A 10,769-nucleotide genomic window follows, 5' to 3' on the forward strand; every position below is an offset into this window, starting at 1 on the left:
GACTGAGGAAGCAATGCTGGTCCCACAGACCCCTCCCTATCCCACACTGTGATGGGAGATCAGGTTCTGGACCACCTGAGGACCCGAGCATCCAGGAGTCTTTGGGTCCTGATGAGACGAGTCCCAGAGCCCTGAGGGAATTCACCGCTGCAGTCACCGAGCCACTCTCAGTGGTATCTGAGAAGTCGAGGCAGTCAGGTGAAGTCCCTGGTGAGCAGAAAAAAGGCGACAGCACAGCTGTTACTGCAGATATAAAATGTGACCCTGGGAACCACCAACGTGTCAGTCTCACCTCTGTGCTGCAAAGAATCGAGGAGCAGATCCTCCTGGAAGTAACTCTGAAGCACACGTTCCAGTGCGTCACCACCCTCTGTGTGAAAAGCTTCCTCCTAATAACCAACCTAAACCTCCCCTGTTTCAGTTTAAAACCATTTCCCCTTGTCCTATCACGATCCACCCTCGTAAACAGCCGTTCCCCTTCCTGCTGTTCCCCCCTTCAAGTACTGTGAGGCTGCAATGAGTTCGCCCCCAAGCCTTCTCTTCTCCAGGCTGAACAACCCCACTTCCCTCAACCTTTCCTTGTAGGGGAGCTGCTCCAACCATCTGATCATCTCAGTGCCTCCTCTGGACCCGCTCCATGAGCTCCACGTCCTTCCTGTGCTGGGAGCCCCAGGCCTGGATGCAGCGCTGCAGATGAAGCCTCACAAGAGCTGAGTAGATGGGGACGATCACCTCCCTCTCCCTGCTGGCCTCTCCTCTTTTAATGCAGCCCAGAACACAGCTGGCCTTCCAGGCTGCAGGCGCGCTCTGCTGGCTGATGTCCACTCATGGATCCCGGCTCATCCACCGCGATCCACAAGTCCTTCTCTGTGGGGCTGCTCTCAAGGTGTTCTTTGCTGAGTTTGTACAAACACCTGGGATTGCCCCTTCATCAGTGACACTGACAGAGGGGTTGAGTGCACCCTAATGACACCGAGCTGTGGGGTGCAGTGACACACCAGAGGGACAACGCCATCCAGAGAGACCTCAACAGGCTGAGTAGTGGCACTCAGCGATGTACCTTCCTGGCCCAGAAAGCCAACCGTATGCTGGGCTCCATCCAAAGATGTGCGGTCAGTAGGTGAAGGGAGGCGGTCCTGCCCCTCTGCTCTGTGCTGTGAGGCCTCACCTGGAGGTGCTGCGTCTGGATGTGGATGTCCGCAGCACAGGACAGACGTGAAGCTGTTGGAGCACATCCAGAGAACAGCCACAAAGTTGAACCGAGGGATGGAACGCCTTTCCTGTAAAGAGAGAGAGAGCTGGAGCTGTTCAGCCTGCAGAAGTGAAGGCTCCGAGGTGATCTGGTAACAGCCTTTCAACACCTGAAGGGAAGAACAAGGAAAGATTTAGCCTACATATAAAGAAAATCTTGTACAGTGATGGTGGTGACACAGCGGAACAGGTTACCCAGACATGTGATGGATGCCCTGTCCCTTCCAAGGTGAGGCTGAGTCAGCCTCTGGGCAGCCTGATCTGGCTGTGGATGTTCCTGTTTGTTGTGTGGCAGTTGGACGAGATCACCACCAATAGTACCAGGTACTCCAGCTGGGATAATCCACATCCGTCACAGAGCCTCTCTGGGCCAGTCCCAGTATTCAGCAGACCAGGGGCTTCACTGCATCATGCTGGGGTGATGCTGAATACAGCAGTCCAGAAGAGGACAATCCTTGGCTTTCTATAAAGATTTATTACACCTAAGGGTGCACAGAATGCCCTTAAACAACTCTGCATGGTTGGAAGCAGTGCATAACAGCCCTGAAATAAAGGAAGAATAAGTTACCCCATTCCAAAGATGAACACTCAGCCCACACTGCCAAGGAAGCAGTCTCCAGGTAGAGATGCTGCCCTTATGGCTTCCACCCCTTAAATGTGGTCAGGATACTACCAAAAAAAAAAAAAAAAAAAAAAAAAAAAAAAAAAAAAAGGGGAGATTGCAGGCCTGAAATAAAGAAAAAACAAAGAAACCACTTACACCCTTCTCAAAGGCCAAAACTCACCCCTGCTCCACAGGAGACAGTCTCCAGAGATCAATGCTGCCCTTACATCTGCCAGCACTTCAGTGTGGTCAGGATGCCCCAAAAACAGGAAAGGCCACAGCCCTAAAACAAGAAGGAATCACTCATCCTTTCTCAAGGACCAGAGCTCACCCCACACTCCCAAGGAGACGGTCTCTAAAGACAGATACCACCTTAAAGGCTGCCAGCCCTTAAGTGGGGTCAGGATCCCCCCAACAACAAGATATTGCAACCCTGGAATAAAGACTCACTCACCCAGTTTCAAGGGTTCACCCCACACTCTAAAGGAAGCAGTCTCCAGGTGCAGTTGCTGCTCCTTCTGCTGATGGACCTTAAATGTGGTCAGGAGCCCCCAGAAAGTGAAATTACAATCCAGCAGTAAAGAAGAAATCAATGACCCCATTCCAAAAACAAACACTCAGCCCACACCCCAAAGGAAGCAGCCTCCATGGAGAAATGCTGCCCTTACAGCTTCCAGCCCTTAAAAGTGGTCAGGATCCCCAAAAAGAGAAAGACCAGAGCCCTGCAATAGAGCATCAATCACTCACCCCATTCCAAAGGGCAGAACTCGCTCCCAATGCTCCCAAGGAGGCAGCTCCCAAGCAGAATGCTGCCCTGTCTGTTCCCAGCCCTTAAATATGGGCAGGGAGGGGGTGGAGCCAAGCTCAGCCCTATCCGGTCCCACAGGTAAATTGCTTCCACCTGTGCTGGCAGGGCTGGCCACACCCCTCACCAGGTGCTCCATCACTGCTTCAGGCTGTAAACAACAAAAAAAAACCTAATTACAAGCAGGTGATTGGATCTGCCTGTCCGGCAAGGGGAGTTTGATCAAAGGATGAGCAACAATGGCGTGCATATTTTGATTGAAGTCTGTCCTCAAAGGCATTCAGTAAAATTTCTAATAGAGAGGGGAGCACAAATTTCAGTACTGATACAGCACACAAATTTCGGTACTGATGCAGAAGATGCTGAAAAGCTGTGTGTGCAGCCTGGATGGCAGAGTTGAGATCACCGGTGTGATCGGAGTGAGCGCTGTTTGCCAAATTGATGGGGACAGCTTGTGGCTCTGCAGTGAGAAACGTGTCGCCGACTTTCTTTGCAATTAAAGACCATCGTGAAAACAATTCAGGATTTGACATCCTCAGTGGGTGAACCTGGCACCTGCCTGCATGGCAGCTGACACAGGGATGACACTCGGGTGATATTGGGGAGCGACGCTGGGGGTGGTGTTGGGTTATTACTGCAGGGTGACATCAGGATGTGACGTTGCAGTGACATAGTTGGGGTGACACTGGGGTGACACTGGGCTGACCCTGGGATGATGTGGGGGGGTGATGCTGGGGAGTGATGCTGGAGGGTGATGTTGGAGCATCATGGGGGGGACATCAGGGAGTGATGTTGGAGTGATATTGTTGGGGGGGACATCAGGGAGTGATATTGGAGTGATACTGTTGGGGGGATGTAGTGGAAACCCTAAGTTGTGGCTTGAAACAATGATTGAGAAGGGACAAATCATAGAAGCTCAGGTGCATGAAATGCACCTGAGTGATGGAAGGGGGTGGAGCCAGGCTCCACCCCCTCCCGGGTCTCATATAAGCACTGGCATCAGAAGTGAGGGGCCTTGGTTAGAGGTCTGTGCTTGTGTGAGGTCTTCTAAAGGTAAGCAGGTTTTTTTTTTTGTTTCTGTGTTTACGGCTGCTGTGTTTGAGCACATCTTCACTTATTACAGCCTGGGACTTTGCTTCTCTGCTATTGTTGTTGCATTTTCCATCATACTGCAACATTACAGTAGGTAATTAAAGGTAAGGGTGATGTTGGGGGGCTTTTGCGGGGTGATGTTGTTAGAGTGAAGCTGGAAGGTTACAATGCAATGAAACTAGGATGACGTCGGGGTTTCACTCAAGGATGGCATCAGGGAGTGACATTGGGGTGACACTGGTGGGGGTGCACTGCTGTGACACTGGAGTGATGCTGGGTCGATGTGTGCAGTCATGCTGTAGGCTGATGTTGAGGGATGAGATAAGGGGGGGGGGGGACGTTACTGGGGAGATGCTGGAAGGCGATACTCTATGATGTGTCAGTGATGTTGGTGGGTGATGTTGGGGAATCATTGGGGCTGATATCAGGGAGTGACGCTGGGTTAATGTTGCTGGAGGGACACAGCTGTGATGGAGATGAAATTGTTGAGATGACACTGGAGAGATGTTGGAAAATCACTTGGGGTTGACATCAGAGAGCGTCACAGGGATGGACGTGATGACAGTGGAGATATTGGGGTGATGCTGAAATACTGTTTTTCCCCTTAAATATCGCTTATTTTCATAGAAATCCCTGTTTTTCACCCAAAAATATCGCTATATTTTCATAGAAATCCCTGTTTTTCCCCTAAAATATCGCTTATTTTCATAGAAATCCCTGTTTTTCCCTTAAAATATCGCTTATTTTCATCAAAATCCCTGTTTTTCCCCTTAAATATCGCATATTTTCAAGGAAATCCCTGTTTTTTACCCTAAAATATCGCTTATTTTCATAGAAATCCCTGTTTTTAACCTGAAATATCGCTTATTTTCATCAAAATCCCTGTTTTTAACCGAAAAAAATCACTTATTTTCATCAAAATCCATGTTTTAAACCTTAAATATCGTTGTTTTCATAGAAATCCCTGTTTTTAACCCAAAAATATCGCTTATTTTCATAGAAATCCGTTTTTAACCTGAAATATCGCTTATTTTCATCAAAATCCCTGTTTTTAACCTGAAATATCGCTTATTTTCATAGAAAACCCTGTTTTTTACAAAAAATATCGCTTATTTTCATAGAAATCCATATTTTTAACCCAAAAATATCGCTTATTTTTATAGAAATCCCTGTTTTTAAAACAAAAATATCGCTTATTTTCATAGAAATCCCTGTTTTTAACCGAAAAAATATCGCTTATTTTCATCAAAATCCCTGTTTTTAACCCAAAAATATCGCTTATTTTCATCAAAATCCATGTTTTTAACCCAAAAATATTGCTTATTTTCATTAAAATCCATGTTTTCAACCCAAAAATATCGCTTATTTTCATAGAAATCCCTGTTTTTCCCCTTAAATATCGCTTATTTTCATCGAAAACCCTCTCTTTAACCCTAAAATATCGCTTATTTTCATCAAAACCCATGTTTTCAAACGTAAAAATCACATATTTTCATCAAAATCCCATTTTTTAACCCAAAAATATCACTTATTTTCATACAAATCCCTGTTTTTAACCTTAAATATCGCTTATTTTCATAGAAATCCCTGTTTTTTCCCCTTAAATATCGCTTATTTTCATGGAAATCCCTGTTTTTAACCCAAAAATATCGCTTATTTTCATCGAAATCCCTGTTTTTCCCCTTAAATATCGCTTATTTTCATCAAAATCCCTGTTTTTAACCCTAAAATATCGCTTATTTTCATAGGAATCCCTGCTATTAACCTTAAATATCGCTTATTTTCATAGAAATCCCAGTTTTTCCCCTAAAATATCGCTTATTTTCATCAAAATCCCTGTTTTTCCCCTTAAATATCGCTTATTTTCATAGAAATCCCTGTTTTTAACCCAAAAATATCGTTTATTTTCATAGAAATCCCTGTTTTTAAACCAAAAATATCGCTTATTTTCATCAAAATCCATGTTTTTAACCCAAAAATATTGTTTATTTTCATAGAAATCCCTGTTTTTCCCCTTATATATCGCTTATTTTCATGGAAATCCCTGTTTTTAACCCTAAAATAGTGCTTATTTTCATAGAAATCCCTGTTTTTAACAAAAAATCACTTATTTTCATCAAAATCCATGTTTTAAACCCTAAAATAACGCTTATTTTCATAGAAATCCCTGTTTTTCCCCTTAAATATCGCTTATTTTCATCAAAATCCCTGTTTTTCCCCTAAAATATCGCTTATTTTCATAAAAATCCATGTTTTTAACCCAAAAATATCGTTATTTTCATAGAAATCCCTGTTTTTAACCCAAAAATATCGCTTATTTTCATAGAAATCCCTGTTTTTCCCCTAAAATATCGCTTATTTTCATCAAAATCCCTGTTTTTAACCTGAAATATCGCTTATTTTCATAGAAAACCCTGTTTTTTACAAAAAATATCGCTTATTTTCATGAAAATCCATATTTTTAACCCAACAATATCGCTTATTTTTATAGAAATCCCTGTTTTTAACCCAAAAATATCGCTTATTTTCATAGAAATCCCTCTTTTTAACCCTTAAATATCGCTTATTTTCATCAAAATCCCTGTTTTTAACCCAAAAATATCGCTTATTTTCATCAAAATCCATGTTTTTAACCCAAAAATATCACTTATTTTCATCAAAATCCATGTTTTTACCCTAAAATACCGCTTATTTTCATAGAAATCCCTGTTTTTAACCCAAAAATATCGCTTATTTTCATAGAAATCCCTGTTTTTTACCCAAAAATATTGCTTATTTTCATCAAAATCCATGTTTTTAACCCTAAAATATCGCTTATTTTCATAGAAATCCCTGTTTTTTACCCAAAAATATCGCTTATTTTCATGAAAATCCATGTTTTCAACCCAAAAATATTGCTTATTTTCATAGAAATCCCTGTTTTTCCCCTAAAATATCGCTTATTTTCATCAAAATCCATGTTTTTAACCCAAAAATATCGCTTATTTTCATCAAAATCCATGTTTTTACCCAAAAATATCGCTTATTTTCATAGAAATCCCTGTTTTTCCCCTAAAATATCGCTTATTTTCATAGAAATCCCTGTTTTTAACCCAAAAATATTGCTTATTTTCATCAAAATCCCTGTTTTTAACCCAAAAATATCGCTTATTTTCATCAAAATCCCTGTTATTAACCCAAAAATATCGCTTATTTTCATCAAAATCCATGTTTTCAACCCAAAAATATCGCTTATTTTCATAGAAATCCCTGTTTTTCCCCTAAAATATCGCTTATTTTCATAGAAATCCCTCTTTTTAACCCAAAAATATCGCTTATTTTCATCAAAATCCCTGTTTTTAACCCAAAAATATCGCTTATTTTCATCAAAATCCATGTTTTTAACCCAAAAATACCGCTTATTTTCATCAAAATCCATGTTTTCAACCCAAAAATATTGCTTATTTTCATAGAAATCCCTGATTTTCCCCTAAAATATCGCTTATTTTCATAGAAATCCCTGTTTTTCCCCTAAAATATCGCTTATTTTCATCAAAATTCATGTTTTCAACCCAAAAATATTGCTTATTTTCATAGAAATCCCTGTTTTTAACCCAAAAATATCGCTTATTTTCATAGAATTCCCTGTTTTTCCCCTAAAATATCGCTTATTTTCATAGAAATCCCTTTTTTTCCCCTAAAATATCACTTATTTTCATAGAAATCCCTGTTTTTAACCGAAAAAATCACTTATTTTCATCAAAATCCCTGTTTTTTCCCCTTAAATATCGCTTATTTTCATTGAAAACCCTCTTTTTTACCCAAAAATATCGCTTATTTTCATCAAAACCCATGTTTTCAAACCTAAAAAATCACATATTTTCATCAAAATCCCATTTTTTAACCCTAAAATATCACTTATTTTCATACAAATCCCTGTTTTTAACCTTAAATATCGCTTATTTTCATAGAAATCCCTGTTTTTCCCCTAAAATATCGCTTATTTTCATAGAAATCCCTGTTTTTCCCCTAAAATATCGCTTATTTTCATAGAAATCCCTGTTTTTAACCCAAAAATATCGCTTATTTTCATAGAAATCCCTGTTTTTAACCCAAAAATATCGCTTATTTTCATAGAAATCCCTGTTTTTAACCCTTAAATATCGCTTATTTTCATAGAAATCCCTGTTTTTCCCCTAAAATATCGCTTATTTTCATAGAAATCTATGCTTTTAACCCAAAAATATCGCTTATTTTCATAGAAATCCCTGTTTTTTACCCAAAAATATCGCTTATTTTCATCAAAATCCATGTTTTTAACCCAAAAATATTGCTTATTTTCATAGAAATCCCTGTTTTTCCCCTTATATATCGCTTATTTTCATGGAAATCCCTGGTTTTAACCTGAAATATCGCTTATTTTCATAGAAATCCCTGTTTTTTACCCAAAAATATCGCTTATTTTCATACAAATCCCTGTTTTTAACCTTAAATATCGCTTATTTTCGTAGAAATCCCTGTTTTTCCCTTAAAATATCGCATATTTTCATAGAAATCCCTGTTTTTAACCCAAAAATATCGCTTATTTTCATAGAAATCCCTGTTTTTCCCCTTAAATATCGCTTATTTTCATAGAAATCCCTGTTTTTAACCTGAAATATCGCTTATTTTCATAGAAAACCCTGTTTTTTACCCAATAATATCGCTTATTTTCATAGAAATCTCTGTTTTTAACCTTAAATATCGCTTATTTTCGTAGAAATCCCTGTTTTTCCCCTAAAATATCGCTTATTTTCATAGAAATCCCTGTTTTAAACCCAAAAATATCGCTTATTTTCATCAAAATCCCTGTTTTTAACCCAAAAATATCGCTTATTTTCATCAAAATCCCTGTTATTAACCCAAAAATATCGCTTATTTTCATCAAAATCCATGTTTTCAACCCAAAAATATCGCTTATTTTCATAGAAATCCCTGTTTTTCCCCTAAAATATCGCTTATTTTTATGGAAATCCCTGTTTTTAAACCAAAAATATTGCTTATTTTCATAGAAATCCCTGTTTTTAACCCAAAAATATCGGTTATTTTCATCAAAATCCATGTTTTTAACCCAAAAATATCGGTTATTTTCATCAAAATCCGTGTTTTTAACCCAAAAATATCGCTTATTTTCATAGAAATCCCTGTTTTTAACCCAAAAATATCGCTTATTTTCATAGAAATCCCTGTTTTTCCCCTAAAATATCGCTTATTTTTATAGAAATCCCTGTTTTTAAACCAAAAATATCGCTTATTTTCATAGAAATCCCTCTTTTTAACCCAAAAATATCGCTTATTTTCATCAAAATCCCTGTTTTTAACCCAAAAATATCGCTTATTTTCATCAAAATCCATGTTTTTAACCCAAAAATATCGCTTATTTTCATCAAAATCCATGTTTTTACCCTAAAATACCGCTTATTTTCATAGAAATCCCTGTTTTTAACCCAAAAATATCGCTTATTTTCATAGAAATCCCTGTTTTTTACCCAAAAATATCGCTTATTTTCATCAAAATCCATGTTTTTAACCCTAAAATATCGCTTATTTTCATAGAAATCCCTGTTTTTTACCCAAAAATATCGCTTATTTTCATGAAAATCCATGTTTTCAACCCAAAAATATTGCTTATTTTCATAGAAATCCCTGTTTTTCCCCAAAAATATCGCTTATTTTCATAGAAATCCTTGTTTTTAACCAAAAAATATCGTTTATTTTCATAGAAATCCCTGTTTTTCCCCTAAAATATCGCTTATTTTCATCAAAATCCCTGTTTTTAACCCAAAAATATCGCTTATTTTCATCAAAATCCCTGTTTTTAACCCAAAAATATCGCTTATTTTCATCAAAATCCATGTTTTCAACCCAAAAATATCGCTTATTTTCATAGAAATCCCTGTTTTTTACCCAAAAATATCGCTTATTTTCATCAAAATCCATGTTTTTAACCCAAAAATATTGCTTATTTTCATAGAAATCCCTGTTTTTCCCCTTATATATCGCTTATTTTCATGGAAATCCCTGGTTTTAACCTGAAATATCGCTTATTTTCATAGAAATCCCTGTTTTTTACCCAAAAATATCGCTTATTTTCATAGAAATCTCTGTTTTTAACCTTAAATATCGCTTATTTTCGTAGAAATCCCTGTTTTTCCCTTAAAATATCGCTTATTTTCATAGAAATCCCTGTTTTTAACCCAAAAATATCGCTTATTTTCATAGAAATCCCTGTTTTTCCCCTTAAATATCGCTTATTTTCATAGAAATCCCTGTTTTTAACCTGAAATACCGCTTATTTTCATAGAAAACCCTGTTTTTTACCCAATAATATCGCTTATTTTCATCAAAATCCATGTTTTCAACCCAAAAATATCGCTTATTTTCATAGTAATCCCTGTTTTTCCCCTAAAATATCGCTTATTTTCATAGAAATCCCTGTTTTAAACCCAAAAATATCGCTTATTTTCATCAAAATCCCTGTTTTTAACCCAAAAATATCGCTTATTTTCATCAAAATCCCTGTTATTAACCCAAAAATATCGCTTATTTTCATCAAAATCCATGTTTTCAACCCAAAAATATCGCTTATTTTCATAGAAATCCCTGTTTTTCCCCTAAAATATCGCTTATTTTTATGGAAATCCCTGTTTTTAAAACAAAAATATCGCTTATTTTCATAGAAATCCCTGTTTTTAACCCAAAAATATCGGTTATTTTCATCAAAATCCATGTTTTTAACCCAAAAATATCGCTTATTTTCATCAAAATCCATGTTTTCAACCCAAAAATATTGCTTATTTTTATAGAAATCCCTGATTTTCCCCTAAAATATCGCTTATTTTCATAGAAATCCCTGTTTTTCCCCTAAAATATCGCTTATTTTCATCAAAATCCCTGTTTTTAACCCAAAAATATCGCTTATTTTCATAGAAATCCCTGTTTTTCCCCTAAAATATCGCTTATTTTTATAGAAATCCCTGTTTTTAAACCAAAAATATC

The 10,769-nt window shown here is 37.7% G+C and overlaps 1 long non-coding RNA gene across 1 annotated transcript; it reads right to left on the reverse strand.

Annotated features, from left to right (window-relative positions):
- Nucleotides 1–1,467: 1,467 nt before the first annotated feature.
- On the reverse strand, nt 1,468–2,717 carry LOC125687677 (uncharacterized). Its single transcript, XR_007374315.1, has 4 exons — nt 2,603–2,717; nt 2,310–2,385; nt 2,037–2,138; nt 1,468–1,794 (listed from the first exon to the last, which is right to left on the reverse strand). It is a non-coding gene; the product is annotated as an uncharacterized LOC125687677 (long non-coding RNA).
- Nucleotides 2,718–10,769: the final 8,052 nt, after the last annotated feature.

The sequence above is a fragment of the Lagopus muta genome, unplaced genomic scaffold (genome assembly GCF_023343835.1).
Source record: "Lagopus muta isolate bLagMut1 unplaced genomic scaffold, bLagMut1 primary scaffold_148, whole genome shotgun sequence".
In the NCBI taxonomy this organism is placed as follows: Eukaryota; Metazoa; Chordata; class Aves; order Galliformes; family Phasianidae; genus Lagopus; species Lagopus muta.